Genomic DNA, 16,096 nt, shown 5'->3' with positions numbered 1-16,096 from the left:
GCACAGGCTCTAGGTGCGCGGGCTTCAGTAGTTGTGGCACGTGGGCTCAGTAGTTGTGGCTCATGGACTCTAGAGCACAGGCTCAGTAGTTGTGGCGCATGGGCTTAGTTGCTCTGCAGCATGTGGGATCTTCCCGGGCCAGGGATCGAACCTGTGTCCCCTGCATTGGCAAGCGGATTCTTAACCACTGCGCCACCAGGGAAGCCTCTCCTCTAACTTCTCAAGGAGTGATAAGTTTTAAATCTGAAATTGAGAGTCCTCTAGGTAGCTTTTGTGTGGCAGTGAGTAGATTTTTTCCTCCCTCTGTCACAGAACTTGAAAAATTATGTTGCAGAGCAGAGTGGTGTTTCATATGCCCTTTTAAAGGAAAAACAGTTAAGACTGGCTTAAAGTACTGACATAACTGCTATTTTTTATTCAGACAGTAGTCTTCTAAGTTGAATGGGACAGTGATTCATGGAATTTACCGAAATCTGTAGAGAGAAACTCTTTTCTCTCATCTTTTTTTTCCCCTAGAAAATAATTTAGTTTTGGTCTGTCTTATGAAAATTATGTCTCTGAAACCCTTAGGAATGAATTATGCAGAATATGCTATGCTGCCCTGAGGCCAGGTTCATTAAAATAGAATGTTTGTCTTGTATTTGTTGTGAATGGAAACCAGGATATTTTCACAGCTGGTTTAATTTGCTAACCAGGCAGTTTTAAAAATAGCTCACAATATAAATCGTAACTTTGCTGTATTCTGTCAAATGCACTTATATTCTGCATGGGCGGATGGAATCAATTCATCTTTAGCAAGTTAGAAAGCCAAACAACTAGTCCCAGTAGAGGGAACTAGGGACACTTCGGTTGCCCTGCCCCCTTATCCACTCCTGCCTCCCAGACTCAGGTCAAAGGTATTATAATATAAAAATCATAGCTCCAATTTGACGAGGGTTTTCTGTGCATTGAGAACTTTGCTTAAGGTGCTGTGTGTGTTATTTCCAACCCTTACAGTGTCTCCACTTCAGATATTGGGGTCGGTAACTTGCCCATGGTAATGCAGCTTGAAACGGAAGTTAGGATTTGAACTGGATCTTTCTGACTTTAAAGTGTTTTATAATATCTCTTGAATGCAAATTCTTTGCCAACCTTGGGATCTATGTTCCTGAAAAGTATTGTGGCTAGCAAAATTGCAGCTGTCAAGATCAAAGTCTCACGGATAAGAGTGAGTTGGGGGAAACAGTGAAAATGGCATAAAGCCTATTTTTAAAACACAGATGAAGGTTCTATTCTCTGAAGGGTATCCATTTCCCAAACAAACCAGTCTTTATCTTTAAAAACCTGCTCCAGTAACCCCTATCCTGAATCAGCTTCTTTAGGTATTCAGGAAACATTGCTGGGATAGATTCTCCCACAGTTTTATGTTATACAAACTGTACTTCTTTTAGATCACTTAAAACAGCCCCAGCAGACTTGAAACGTCATGGGGAATGCGGAATATACCATTTCCCTTGATTGTTTTGTTTTCACAAATCTCTGACTTTTCACAGATGAATCTTGTTTTATTTTGTTTTGTTTTTTTGTGGGAAGGGGTTGTTTGTTTTTTTCTGGGCTTGGTCTGCTATCATATATTGAAATGATAAAGCAGAAGTGAATCTTCTCTCTGGGGCTTCCTCCAATAGACCTGCCCTCCTCTTCTGTGGGAGTGGGGGGAGCAAAGGTGCTGTGTTCTTTTGTTTGAGGCAACAGAAATAAAAAGAGTGAACAAATTTTTTATTTTTTGTATCTCAGAACTGCAGTTAGCAAAGGATGATTGAATCCTGGATAGTAGGATCTAGGAACTGAATACTACATTCTAGATCCTGTGAGTGACATATTGCTGAATAATTTATGAAATTCCCATCCATTCTTTTTTTTTTTTAATTATAAAAGTAACACATGGTTGTCATAAAATATTCAAACAGTAAGTGTGGATTTAGAAATAAAAATGAGACTCTTCTTTTACCCTCCTTCCCTTTCTCATCTTCTTAAACATTTTCTGTATATTTAGAAAAAACAACTAAATAGATTTTTTTCCTAATATAATTCTTCTGAGACTTGCTTGTTTCATCTGACATCTTTTGCAGTCTATTTCATTCTTTTAAACATCTGCAAAACATTCTGTTGAACTGATGTACTGTAGCCATTCTTCTCTAATAAATATTTTGGTGGCCTTCGCTTCTTTGATTATTACAAATAATACTTTATTGAACATCCTTATTCTTATATCTTTATACACAGGTGTATTTCTGTAGAATAGATGTCTAGACATGGAGCTGTTTGGCTCATGGTCATGTTTATTTTTTTACAAGGAGGTAGCTGCTATCAAATTACCTTTCAAAAGAGCTATACCAATGTTCATTTCCATCAGCAGTGAATGAGAGTGCCCATTCCTCCACACCTTTGATGACAATAAAATTATTTATCTTTGAATTTTTGCCCCTCTAATATTTTATTGTTTTAATTTACACTTTTATGCTTACTAATAAGATGGAATGTCTTTTGTTCGTTTATTGGCCGTTGATTTTTATTTCGTGTACCACCCTATTTACCTACAATTCCCATTTTTCTTTTGGATTGTTTGTTTTGATAGTTTTGTAGGAGCCCTTTACAAAGTGTAGATATTAACCTTTGTCTTTTGAGATGTTCTGAATATTTTCTCCCAGCGTTATCTTTTAACATTGGGGTATCTGTCATACTAATAAACCATTTACATTTTTATGTAGTAAAATCAGCCTTTATGGCTTCTATGTTTTGTGCTTTCCTAAAGAAGTCTTTCCTACCCTAACATGATGAAATGTCCTGAGTTTTTCTGCTGTATTTTTCGCTTTTATACCTTTAATTGAACTGGTACTCATTTTTGTGTATGGTATGAGGCAGAGATCTAGCTTAATTTTCTTCTGAATTGGTTTCCAAAATGGCTCTCATTCATTGGTATTAGCTTGTACGAAGAGCCTTTTTCACTTAGGGAGGCAGGTGGAGCACAGGGATTATATAACTCGCTCACGGTCACAAAGCAAATTCTAGTAAGGATCAGGTCTAAAATTATTTCTGTTAGCTGATCTGTGCCACTTTCCTTGTTTCTTCATTTAACATTTTTACCATAGGTTCTGGAAGTCTTGAAAAAATTATTTTATTTCTGTGATGTTTATTCCAATGGAATACGTTCTATTAATAGGTAGATTAAGGTAGCTATGCATGTAGAAAGCTTCTTGAAAACATAATTGCATTTTGATATTGAAAAATATTTGTGCTAAGTTGTTAATATTTAGATCAGTTGTGCTGATTTCTGGTGTACATGTGAATAAGATTTAGTAGAATGTATAGCTTTAAACATTTGTCTATATATATTGTCTCAATATTATTGCTTTTTATGAGGCTTATTTACTATTAGTGTATCTAATATAATCATTTTTCTGAGGATATTCACTTTATGAGCTATTGAAGCAAATCAGACAAACCAAGGTTATTGCCATATGATTACTACACTAAACTCACACAGTATTAATCACATGATGTGTTTGACACAGGGGTAAATATAAAACTATTACAGCTTTTTAAAACACAACACGAGCAGATACTTGCTCATAGATTGTGTTTGATCATGCTTATTGAAAGCTCATTCCAGCTAAAATGTTTCTACCCAGGCAGGATTTTGATTTGGTTTTATTTATGATACAAGTGGTGGTCTAGTTATTTGTGGGCATATCATTTATTGTAATTTTTTTTTTGAGATAAACCCACGCACATATGGTCACCTATCTTGTAAATTATTTGGAAGTTAGATATCAGTTTTGGTATATTAACAAGATGAGTTTGGCCTCTTTTTCATTTCCTCCTTTAAAAAAATTTTAATATAGCTTATAAACAAATCTAAGCTTTAAATCTCCATGCTGAAATTCACTCATATTCTCAAAAGATATTTGTCTTTAACCTACTAAAATAATTCAATTTTTCTAGTAAATTTTTATCGATTGAATTTTCTTAATTCTTTTGGTTCATTTTATGAAAGGTCATCATTAAAAATGACTCTCTCAAAGCAGCATCTCAAAGACATATTTGCACACACATATTTATTGCAGCATTATTCATAATAGCCAAGAAGTATAAGCAACCCAAATGTCCATTAACAGGTGAACAGATAAAGAAAATGTGGTATATACATACAGTGGAGTATTATGAAGCCTTGAATAAGAAGGAAGTCTTGTCACATGCTACAACATGCATGATCCTCAAGGGCATTATGCTAAGCAAAATAAGCCAGTCACAAAGGACAAATACTGTATGATTCCACCCATATGAGGTATCTAATGTAGTCAGAATCATAGAAATAGAAAGTAGAAAGGTGGTTGCCAAGGGCTAGGGGGAGAGAGGAGAGAGAATTAGTATTTAATAGGTATAGAGTTAAAGATGAGAAAATTCTAGTGATCCGTTTCTAAACAAAGTGACTATACTTAATACCACTGAACTGTACACTTAAAAATAGTTAAGATATAAAATTTAATGTTTTTTACCATAATAAAATAGCAACCAAATTGAAATGTACCTTAAATGTAAAATATAGCCTGGATTTCAAAGACTTAGTACCAAAAAAGAATGTAAAATTAATAACTTTTATATTGTTTGTTTATTTATTTATTGCACTTAAAAAGCAGTTAGGCCATTTGTTGGCATTAGGAGAGCATTCCTTTAAATAAGAGAAAGGACTCTGAACACTAAAATCTCATCCATTTTATGAAAACTTGAGACCAAACTCTTCATCATCTGTAAACTGCTTATTCACAAACAGGAGCAAGAATTTGAGTTAAATAAATTAAACCAAACTGTCCGGCTACAAGAAAATGAAAGGAAAGCTGGGGGGCGGGGAAGAAAATGAAAGGAAAGCTGAGGGCGGGGGAGCCCTCCCCCCAAAGTCCTTGCTTTCACACTACAATGTTTCAGGTACAAGAATCCGACAGTTGGGACTTCCCTGGGGGTCCAGTAGTAAGACTCCCCCTTCCAGTGCAGGGAGTGAGGGTTCCATCCCTGGTCGCGGAACTAAGATTCCACATGCCTTCTGCCCAAAAAACCAAAACATAAAACAGAAGCAATATTGTAACAAATTCAATAAAGACTAAAAATGGTCCACATCAAAAAAAAAAAAAATCTAACAATTCCCCAGTGCAGCACAAAACCGCTTCCCGTAAGGCAGTCATTTAATTATCAACTGTCCAAAGGCTAAGAAAATTTCGTGGAAAAGGAGCATACCCTCTGGCTCTGTGCGTGGCCTGTAGCTGAGGAGCCAAGTTCTTAAGAACCGAGGATTGACTGCCATACTCTTGGGGAGAACGCCTTCATAGAATCTCAGGCATCCGTTCTCAGCTTCCCCATCTATAAAATGCGGCCCTGGCGAGGCAAGACCTGATAGGCTTCCATATCGAAGGCTTCACGCACCTCATTGTACTCCAGCACACGCCGCTTGATCTTGGACGAGTCAGCCCAGATGACGAAGTGCTACATGCTGCACGTGACAAGGAAGGTGGGGTCGGTGACCACGTTGGGGCCCTTGTGCACCTGGCCCTGCTCCATGAATGCCACGGCGGCCTGGAGGTGCTGCGCCAGGCGCGGCTCAAGCACTACAGTGAGCAGGCTATGGCGGCAGAAGGACGAGGCCTTGAGGAAATCGCAGAGCTCCCGTGATCCACATGTGGGCACTAGGCCGAGAGCATACTTCTCCAGCAGCGCTTCGGCAGGTCGCGCAGGCGCAGCTTGCACGCCCAGCAAGGCTCAGCTGGTGGTAGCGTGTGTCGTCCTCGTACCGCTGCAGCTGCAAACGATGACGCCGCGATACGCGCAGCTCCTGCAGGTTGAGATCAGTGACTTCCCGGTTCAGGAACACCATCTGCTTCAGCCGCTTCTCACGGAATTTAAGCTTCCACACCATGGTGGCGGCTCAGATGCTCTATATTGTTTTATGTTGAAATGATAATCTGTTATATATGTTGTGTTAAATAAAGCATATTAAAATTTTAAAAACCAAAAAAATCTCATTTAATAATGTATTTTATAGACAGTATCCCCCTTTTAGGGATTGTTGATATAATTAATTGTATCATTTTCTATATTTCTACTATCTTGGGGTGCTTTTTTAACTTCCCTTTCTGAGGGAGAGTCTATTCTTGCATCGGAGACCTGTAAGGAAATCGAAATGTTGAAGACAGTTTTATATTGATTCAGAGAGAAGAATGTAATTTAGGGAGTCAGCACCACCCTTTATACCCCAGTGTGGTGTAATATGATTTTGTGCTTGAGGTGCTATTTTTTAAATGTCTTAACTCCAGTGTCTTGATTAAATTCTCTTCTTACTAATTACATTCTTCCCAACTTAAATGTCTAGTTATAAAATGCCCTTTTAATTTTTCTGAAATATTAATTATACAGACCTTTTGTAAGTTCTGATAGTTAGTCCTTACCTTTGTTTCTGCTCCTACTCGAACTCCTTAACCTACAGTTCTCTCTTCCTCACATTCATCTTATACTGTGGTACAACTTTTAAAAGTTTATTCTTTCTAAATCTCTACAGTTGATAGCCCTTGTTTTATATTTGACTACCAAATTTAATACTAAACTCTTTTTTTTTTTTTTTTTGCGGTACGCGGGCCTCTCACTGTTGTGGCCTCTCCCATTGCGGAGCACAGGCTCCAGACGCGCAGGCTCAGGGGCCATGGCTCACGTGCCTAGCCGCTCCGCGGCATGTGGGATCTTCCCGGATCGGGGCACGAACCCGTGTCCTCTGCTTTGGCAGGCGGACTCAACCACTGCGCCACCAGGGAAGCCCAACACTAAACTCTTTGGAAACCATTCTTCTGGTGCTTATTTAAAGGCTTTTGGACGCTCTGTAGCATTTCCTAAATACAGAGAAAATGAAAGTATTTCCAAATCACTCATTTTATAGATAATTATCTTCAAAACACAAACCTTGGTATTTGGCCATAGGAAAGGGTTTTTTGGTTTGTTTGTTTTTAACATTTTATTTTCTGTTTTCTACCATCAGTTTTTCACCAACTTTTTTTTTCCTTTGGGCCATTAAAATATGTACATGTTGAAATAAACTTATTAAGAAGTACCAAATTGAATGCTTTATAAACTCAATCATTACTACACAGCAGTAAGCTGGACACCAGGAAAATAGTTGGATTTCTTTTTTTAATATTTATTTATTTGGCTGCGCCAGGTCTTAGTTGCAACACGTGGGATCTTCGTTGTGGCATGCAGGATCTTTTTTAGTTGCCGCGTGTGGGATCTTTAGTTGCGACATATGGGATCTAGTTCCCTGACCAGGGATGGAACCCGGGCCCCCTGCATTGGGAATGCGAGTCTTAACAGCTGCACCACCAGAGAAGTCCCTGGATTTCTATATAATCTTTTCAGATTGTTTTTGGGAGAAAAGAAGTGAGAGTTATTTTCAAGTTTATTAGTATTTTGAAAATGCCACAAAGAGGTTCAATAGATAGTTATGCTCATGGAATTTTTGCTGCTGGGAATTTTAGTATAACCATAAACATTTTATACTAAGTCTTTGGGAAACTTTCAGTTGCTAATAAATTTTCTAATATGCATAGAAGTCACTTAAAAAATTTAATTCTTTGAAAGTGTCTTTAAGTTCTAAACTCTATTTTATGAGGTTTTTCCTGTGTTTTGTAATTGAAAATGACTACAGACTGTGGATTGCTGCTACACTTACAGGTTAAAGTGGTGACTTTAAACAACAGTGAATAGGGTAGCTCATGTGGCTCTCAGAAAACTACAGTTAATCTAATAAAAGTCTTATTTATTTAGCTTATATTTTACTTATGAACAAATAATATGCTTTCATGGAAGAATATTACTTGAAAGGCAAAATGTAGTAAAATTAATTTGCCCAGTTCCTTGAAATTGTTGTTTTAAGGTTGCTTCTTTGGAGACATTACTGTTATCGTATAGTTGTAAAATGTTTTGAAATACATAGCATTATGTAAATATAGATAATGAAATGCATGTTCAGTTGCAAAAATTTCCAGTGGTGTCATGAGGAGAAGGTAGTGTTTATTTCCCCAAAATTTTATGTTCACTGGAGGGTATGGACACAAGTCCTGCCCTAAGCACTGCGCCTTTCCTTACCCACTGGGAGTCTGTGTACTGAGGTTTTGGCAGAAGTACGGGGTGGAGGGGGAGGGAGATTGTAGTAAAGAGGAGGTACAGCATGATGGCAGGCAGTGAAAGGTCAGGCTAAGGCTTTTTGCTCTGTCTTCAGCTCTACAAGAACAGAGACTTTTGCCAGCGTGGTCACTGCCATTGGCACCAGAAAACGTCAATAAGTATATACTGAATAAATTAAGATGTCAGTAAGTTCCCACAGACTGTTAAGAATCCCTGTTCTGCACACTCACTTTGAAAGTCTGAAGTGGGGTGACTAAAAATCCTAACTTAAGAATATTTTATTTATTATTAGCAGAAGAAAAGTGAATTGGTAACCTGTCATGTTTGACTTTGTATTCAGTACTTTCTTAAATATATTCCAACAGATCCAGCTTTAACAGATTCTCCTCTTTAAGTGTCCCTACCTGTAAGCCAGTTGATTATTATTTCGCAAAAAAAAAAAAAGAAAGATTTCTATGCAAGACTGAACTCTTTCTTTGCTTCCAAGGACCTCCATAAGATGCCTTTAGCCTACTTATGCATATTTTCTCTACTGTTTGAAGGATCTTCCTGCTCCTGCCCAGTGTCTCTCAGTAAGGTCTTCCATGCGTATCTCGTTTCCTTCCCCCTCTCATGCCTTTGTTCAGGGAAAGAGACCCTTCCTTCTGACCAGGAGCAAACCTAGGTTTTGTGGGAATGCTCTTTAGGAAAAAGAAAATCAGATAACCAACAAGGACCTACTGTATAGCACAGGGAACTCTACTCAATATTCTGTGATAACCTATATGAGAAAAGAGTCTAAAAAAGGATGAATATACATATATGTATAACTGAATCACTTTGCTAACACAACATTGTAAATCAACTCTACTCCAATAAAATTTTAAAAAAAGAAAATTTCAAATACATAACTGGTACGAAAGTGAATATTTATTTACAATGAGGAAAGAAATCACAAAAATGGCAACTTAAAAAACGTTGACAAATAATATTTTATATTAATTTGTATTAATATTTGCCTAACACATTGCTGTAAAGTTTTTTTCCCAACATTTTCTGGCTGCTTACTCTTTGATTGACCCTTCATATTACGACAATTCTGTGATATATTCTAAAAAGAGATAGAGATAATTCAGTGTTTTCTATAGCATGGTTGACCAAAATATGTTGTTTGTTATTGATAGATGAGAGAAGTTCCTTTCATCTTCACAACCTGTTATTGGCTATATCATATAAATTTGTAAGATTGTTATCAATTTTGGGAAAACCTCTAGCAAGTATGTTTTATAAATAGGCTATAAGATTGCAAGGCTTCATTTTTTTCTCGTATATTGACTACCCTGAAATACTCTTTGAATTGACACATTTATATCATGGTATGATCTGGCCCTGCACATTTCTGTCAGTATGCACAATGAGTTGGCCCAGCAACATCTTTGTTCACAGGATGGTTAATAGTAACTCAGCCATACATGGAAGTGACTGAGAACCACATAAATATATTCCATTAAAACCAAAGGGAGTTCCCTGGGGGCACAGTGGTTAAGAATCCACCTGCCAATGCAGGGGACACAGATTCGAGCCCTGGTCCGGGAAGATCCCACATGCCGCAGAGCATCTAAGCCCATGTGCCACAACTACTGATCCTGAGCTCTAGAGCCCGCAAGCCACAACTACTGACCCCGCATGCCACAACTACTGAAGCCCTTACGCCTAGAGCCTGTGCTCTGCAACAAGAGGAGCCACCGCAGTGAGAAACCCATGCACCGCAGCAAAGACCCAGTGCAGCCAAAAATAAATAAATTAATTTAAAAAAACCCCAAAACCAATAAAATATCATCAACACAGCTTTCCCTTTAGGAATCCCCCAAAGGCCTACAGCCACTCTGACTCTCTTGACAGGGGGGATCATGGTGGGGGGGGGGAGTTGAGATGGAAAGAGGCTGTGGTTTTGACAATCTGTGTTAAGATTGTGAGGAAAAATACATTGTCTTCGCACATTTTTAAAAATAATTGGTCATTTGGAACAAAGTTGGAGAACTCACACTCCTAATTTCAAAATATATTACAAAGCTACAGTAATCAAAAACAATGTGATACTGGCATTAAGACAGGCAAACAGACAAATGGAAAGAATAGAAAGCCCAGAAATAAACCCTCATATAAGGTCAGATTATCTTTGACAAAGGTGCCAAGACCATTCAATGGGGAACAGAGAGTCTTTTCAACATATGGCACTGGGAATTTTCAATACCCATTTGCAAAAGAATGAAGTTGGACCCTTATCTTATACTATATACAAATATTAACTCAACATGGATCAAAGACCTAAGCCTAAGACCTACAACTATAAAACTCCTAAAAGAAAACATAGGAAAAAAGCTTCATGATACTGGGCTTGGCAGTGTTTTTTGGATATGACACCAAAAGCATAGGCATAAAAGCAAAAATAGACAAATGGAACTACATCAAAGTTAAAAATTTTTATGCATCAAAGAACAGTCATAGAGTAAAAAGGCATTCTACAGATTGTGAGGAAATATTTGCAAATCATATTATCTAATAAGAGATTAATGTCCAGAATATATAAAGAGCAACTCAACAACAGCAAAAATCAAATAACCTGATTAAAAAATGTCCAAAGGCCTTGAATAGACATTTCTCCAAAGATGATAAAATAAATGGCCTTTACACATATGAAAAGATGCTCAGCATCACTAATCATCAAGGAAATGCAAATCAAAACCACAATGAGATGTCATTTCACACCCATCAGGATAACTACTATCAAAAAAAAAAAAGCAAGAAACAAAATAAATATTGGCAAGGATATGGAGAAATTGGAACCTTTGTGCACTATTGGTGGGATTATAAAATGGCGTAACTTCTGTGGAAAACAGTTGAGAGTTTCCTCAAAAACTCAAAAATAGAACTACCAAATGATCCAGGAATCCCCTTTCTGGTTATGTATCCAAAAGAATTGAAAGCAAGATCTTGAAGAAATAGTTGCACACTCATATTCATAGCAGCATTATTCATAATAGCCAAGGGGTAGAATCAACTCAGGTGTCCCATTGGTGGATGAATGGATAAACAAAATGTGGTATATACAGGAAATGGAATATTATTCACTCATAAAATGATGGAAAGCCTATTAAATGCTACAACATGGATGGAACCTTGAAAATATTATAAGTGAAATAAGCCAGTCACAGACAAATACTGTGTGATCCTACTTTTATGAGGTATCTAAAGTAGTCAGATTTATGTAAATAGAAAGTAAAATGGTGGTTACCAGGAGCTGGGGGGAGGGGGAGAAGGGGAGTTGTTTAATGGGTGTACAATTTCAGACTTGCAAGATGAAAAAGTTCTGGAGATCTGTTTCGCAACAATGTGAATATATTTAACACTGCTGAACTGTACACTTAAAAATGGTTAAGATGGTAAATTTTACATATTTTACTACAATAAAAAAAAAAAGAGATCATCTGGGCATAGTTTCAGGACCCCTCCTAGGGCTTTGGGAGAGCCCCATGAAAGTGAGGGGTCCTGCAGCTAAAGCTTCATTAGCTTCATATTGAAGCATCTGGGGTTTTTTGTGTTCTTTTGGTTTTGTTTTTTGTTTTACTTTTATTTGCATTTGTTTTCTTGCGGCATTTATTCTGGTCCGTAAGTTTTTGTTTCTTCTGGAATATCTTTTTTTTCTGTGCAACCTCTTCTTCTGGTTTAGGAACAATGTGTTCTTTTTCAGTAAGGATATCTCAGTGTGGTAGGGAGAGCTCATGTATGGGTTGATCTGACCATGAGCTCTGTTAAGTCCTGCACCACATCCTGGGGACTTCATTCACCTGGATGTGCTCAATGACCAGAGAATCTACCCCTAAACCCTTAAGTTCAGCATTACTCTATGGATTATTGAGCATGTGCAGTAAAAATTCAGCACTCTTTTTGGGCCATAGAGCCCCACTGTTTGGCCCGGGCACACCCACCAACTACACCATTGTAGCAACAGGATGGCACACATTGCTGAAACATCTATTTTGACCATTCTGATTCTGTCCTTCCTTTGAAACTCAGCTCAAATGAGCTATAGTGTCTCAATTTTCTAACTCCTGTCTCTCTGAGGGTTGGAACCATATAGTTAACAATTTATCTTATACTTTCTTGTTGACTGTCCAGTGTCTTATCTCCTAATTATAGGATGTTAAGTGTTGTTTCTTTTGCCTCTTATAAATACCCAGGTTAATAGTATTCATCTATTCATTCTTTTGCTTATTCATTTGGTCATTCATTCAGCAAACATTAATTGAATTCCTCCTATGTACTAGAGATAGAAATAATAACCATATACCCTGCCCTTAAGAAGCTCATAGTTTAGAGGGGGAAGCACCAAGTAAATGGGTAACAATAACAGTAGGGTTTGAAGGTGCTTCCGTAGAGGCGTATACAGGGTGCCAGGAAGCACAGAGGAGGACACTGAACTCAAACAGGAGTGTCAAGGAAGGCATCCTCCAGATGCAAATTTGATTTTTGAGGTTTGATTCTAAAGAATCTGAGAATTTTCTTTTAATGTTCCTTAAAAGGTCTGCTAGCATTCTCATTTATAAATGTGTAATAGGAGTGTAAATGCTAACCTTCTCCAAAGATTTTGGATTCTAGTTGTGTTAGAGATTCCACTGTAGTTTTGACTACTATTTCTATCTATATACCTTCTGACTTTGTTGGGGATAAAAATTCTGAAAAAACTTAGTTCTTACATTTATTTCTCATCAGCCTTCTTCATTGCTGTCGTTTGGTAGTACTGAAGTTGATAAGACTTAGAAAAGCTTTTGCCTTTCCTGTGTTTTCTACACGACAAACCCCTACTGATTCTTTTAAGACTCGGTTTAAAATCTTACCTCCCCTGTGAAACCTTTTCTGACTCTCAGCAGTTAGTTCTTTGTATTCTTATAGCATAACTATCTATATATCTCAATTTATACTTTAATTATGGCAGTTACCATGCTATATTTTAATTATGGATTTACATGTCTCTGTCCTTCAAGGTGTTAAAGTCCTCTTTGTACCCTCCTGGGCTTGGTTCTAGCACAGCATCTAATACATAGTAGATGCTTAAAAGATGGTTCTTGACTGAATGAACGGTGAGTTCAGAGTTTGGAGTCTTATTTTTGAAAGGGTGGATTGGCCTTACTATATACTTCATGGTCACAGATTGCATTCTTTTTTTTTTTTTTTTAATATTTACTTATTTGGCTGTACCGGGTCTTAATTGCAGCACGCGGGATCTTTTAGTTGTGGCATGCAGCATTTTTTTAAAAAATAAATTTATTTATTTTATTTTTGGCTGTGTTGGGTCTTTGTTGCTGCGCGCGGGCCATCTCTAGTTGCAGTGAGCAGGGGCTACTCTTTGTTGTGGTGCGCAGGCTTCTCATTGCGGTGGCTTCTCTTGTTGCAGAGCACGGGCTCTAGGAGCACAGGCTTCAGTAGTTGTGGTTCATGGGCTCTAGAGCGCGGGCTCTTTAGTTGCCCCACGGCACGTGGGATCTTCCTGGACCAGGGCTCGAACCTGTGTCCCCTGCGTTGGCAGGTGGATTCTTAACCACTGTGCCACCAGGGAAGCCCCCATGCAGGATCTTTAGTTGCAGCATGTGGGATCTAGTTCCCTGACCAGGGATCGAACCCAGGCCCCCTGCATTGGAAACATGGAGTCTTAGCCACTGGACCACCAGGGAAGTCCCACAGATTGCATTCTTAACAACAACCAGTTATCTAACCTACGATTGAAGCCCCTCTAACCCCTCCATCTGACTCCCTCACCTAGAAGTCCACAGTTGCCTTCCAACTTGTCTCTGCTTCTCCACTTGGTCCTCTGTAGTGTATTCTCCATATAGAAGCCAGGATGAGCTTTTGAACACATAACTCTGATTCTGTCTCTCCTAAAGTGGTAGTAAGACCTCCATGGGTCCTTGGAATGTTTACTTTGGGAGGTTTGGAGACTTTGTCCCACTTTATAGGAAACATATTAAAAGGTACCCTCATCCCATATTTTTTTTTTAAAAATATTTTTTTGTTTAGTTGGCTGTGTTGGGTCTTAGTTGCGGCACATGGGCTTAGTTGCCCCGCCATCTTAGTTCCCCAACCAGGGATCGAACCCGTGTCCCCTGCATTGGAAGGCGGATTCTTAACTACTGGACCACCAGGGAAGCCCCTCATTCCATGTTAAATACGTGGTTTTACTTATTTTTGCTATCGTATGTTAAAAGAATTTTAATAATTTTGCTTCTGAAATTCTTTGGCTACAAATAACTGACTTAATTTGTAATCACCTAAGATTTCTTAATAATTAACATATTTAGTATTTTTTACAAAGTGAGAATTATTTTCAAATGTAATGAAACCTTATAAATGCTCAACTTAGTGAATGAAATTGTTGGGTGTTATATTCCAAGGACACTGAAGCATTTATTAATTTTTATGGTTATAATTTTCTTTTTGTATTTTGGACTTGTAAATATATTTTTTCAGGTCCCAAACATTTGCCTAGACCCTTAAAAAGCTTGTAGATCCGAGATATTAAGTGGAGACTGCGTAATGGATAAAATGGCACTGTTCACTCTCCTGCTTTAAAATTCTTTTGTGACTTTCCACCGTTCTTAACAATAACATCCTTTCTGTGGCCTGCAAGACCCACTATGATCTAGCCCCTCCCACCTCCTCGGCTTCGTCTCCCACCTCTCTCCCTTGGTCACCTGGCCTAGCCTCCTGATCATCCCTCTTGTTCTTTCAACACTCAAGCAATTGCTTTTCAGCTCAGCTTAAATGCCCCTCCTGAGAAAAGCCTTCCCTAACCACCTGATCTAAAGTGAGCCTCTCTCAGTTTTTCCATATCCCATCAACTCTTTACTTCCTTCTCAGTGAATTTCCTTCTCCGATGAGGATATTGGCTCCATGTGTACGAGAACCTACCCTGTTTGGTACTACTGTATCTGCAGCACCTAGCACAGACACAGAGAAGGCAGTTAATACATACTTGTTGAACAAATGAAGAGTTATGTTAATAGATTTTGTAATTTAACAATCCTCGAATTGTTGGTATAAACCCTACATGGTCATAATGAATTATTCTCTTAAAACTGGTAAATTCTACTTGCTAATATTTTACTTAGGATTTTTGTGTTTGTCTTCACAAATGAAGATTGGTCTGTAGTTTTATTTTTCATACCGCATCTGAATCCAGATGGATATCAGGAATATGTTAGCCTCATAGAAGAAATTAGGAAGCTTTCTCTTCTGTCTCCATAAGTTCGGGAGCAGTAGAGATAACATGAAATTATCTGTTTGATAGAAGAAAACTACTTATGCCTGACGTAGTTTCAGTGGCTAGTTCTTTGAATAATTATCTAACACATTTCTGCAATGGTTTTTTTTTTTTTTTTTTTTTTTTTGCGGTACGCGGGCCCCTCACTACCGTGGCCTCTCCCATTGCGGAGCACAGGCTCCGGACGCGCAGGCTCAGCGACCATGGCTCAGGGGCCCAGCCACTCCGTGGCATGTGGGATCTTCCCGGACCGGGGCACGAACCCGTGTCCCCTGCATTGGCAGGTGGACTCTCAACTACTGTGCCACCAGGGAAGCCCCTCTCTTGTTTTTAATTGATCAGACTTTCCAAAGGATTATCCACTTTTATTTATTTATTTTATTTTTTATTAATTTTTAAAACTTAATTTAAAAATTTTATTGTTATTATTTTCATTGAAGTACAGTTGATTTACAGTATTTTGTTAGTTTCAGGTGTACAGCACAGTGATTCAGTTACAGATATGTGTGTGTGTGTATATATATATATGCCTTTTCAGATTCTTTTCCCTTATAGGTTATTACTAAATACTGAGTATAGTTCCCTGTGCTATACAGTAGG

At 38.1% G+C, this 16,096-nt stretch overlaps 1 protein-coding gene and 1 pseudogene across 3 annotated transcripts in view; one reads left to right on the top strand and one right to left on the bottom strand.

The window, feature by feature from the left end:
* Window positions 1-16,096, top strand: part of TNRC6B (trinucleotide repeat containing adaptor 6B) — a 240,809-nt gene that overhangs the window by 88,662 nt on the left and 136,051 nt on the right. The window lies entirely within an intron of this gene.
* LOC132529187 (U3 small nucleolar ribonucleoprotein protein IMP3-like) lies at window positions 5,392-5,944 on the bottom strand (annotated as a pseudogene).

The sequence above is a fragment of the Lagenorhynchus albirostris genome, chromosome 11, assembly GCF_949774975.1.
Source record: "Lagenorhynchus albirostris chromosome 11, mLagAlb1.1, whole genome shotgun sequence".
NCBI lineage: Eukaryota > Metazoa > Chordata > Mammalia > Artiodactyla > Delphinidae > Lagenorhynchus > Lagenorhynchus albirostris.
The sequence above is the reverse complement of the archived record's forward strand: the minus strand, read 5'-3'. Positions and strand labels throughout refer to the sequence as shown.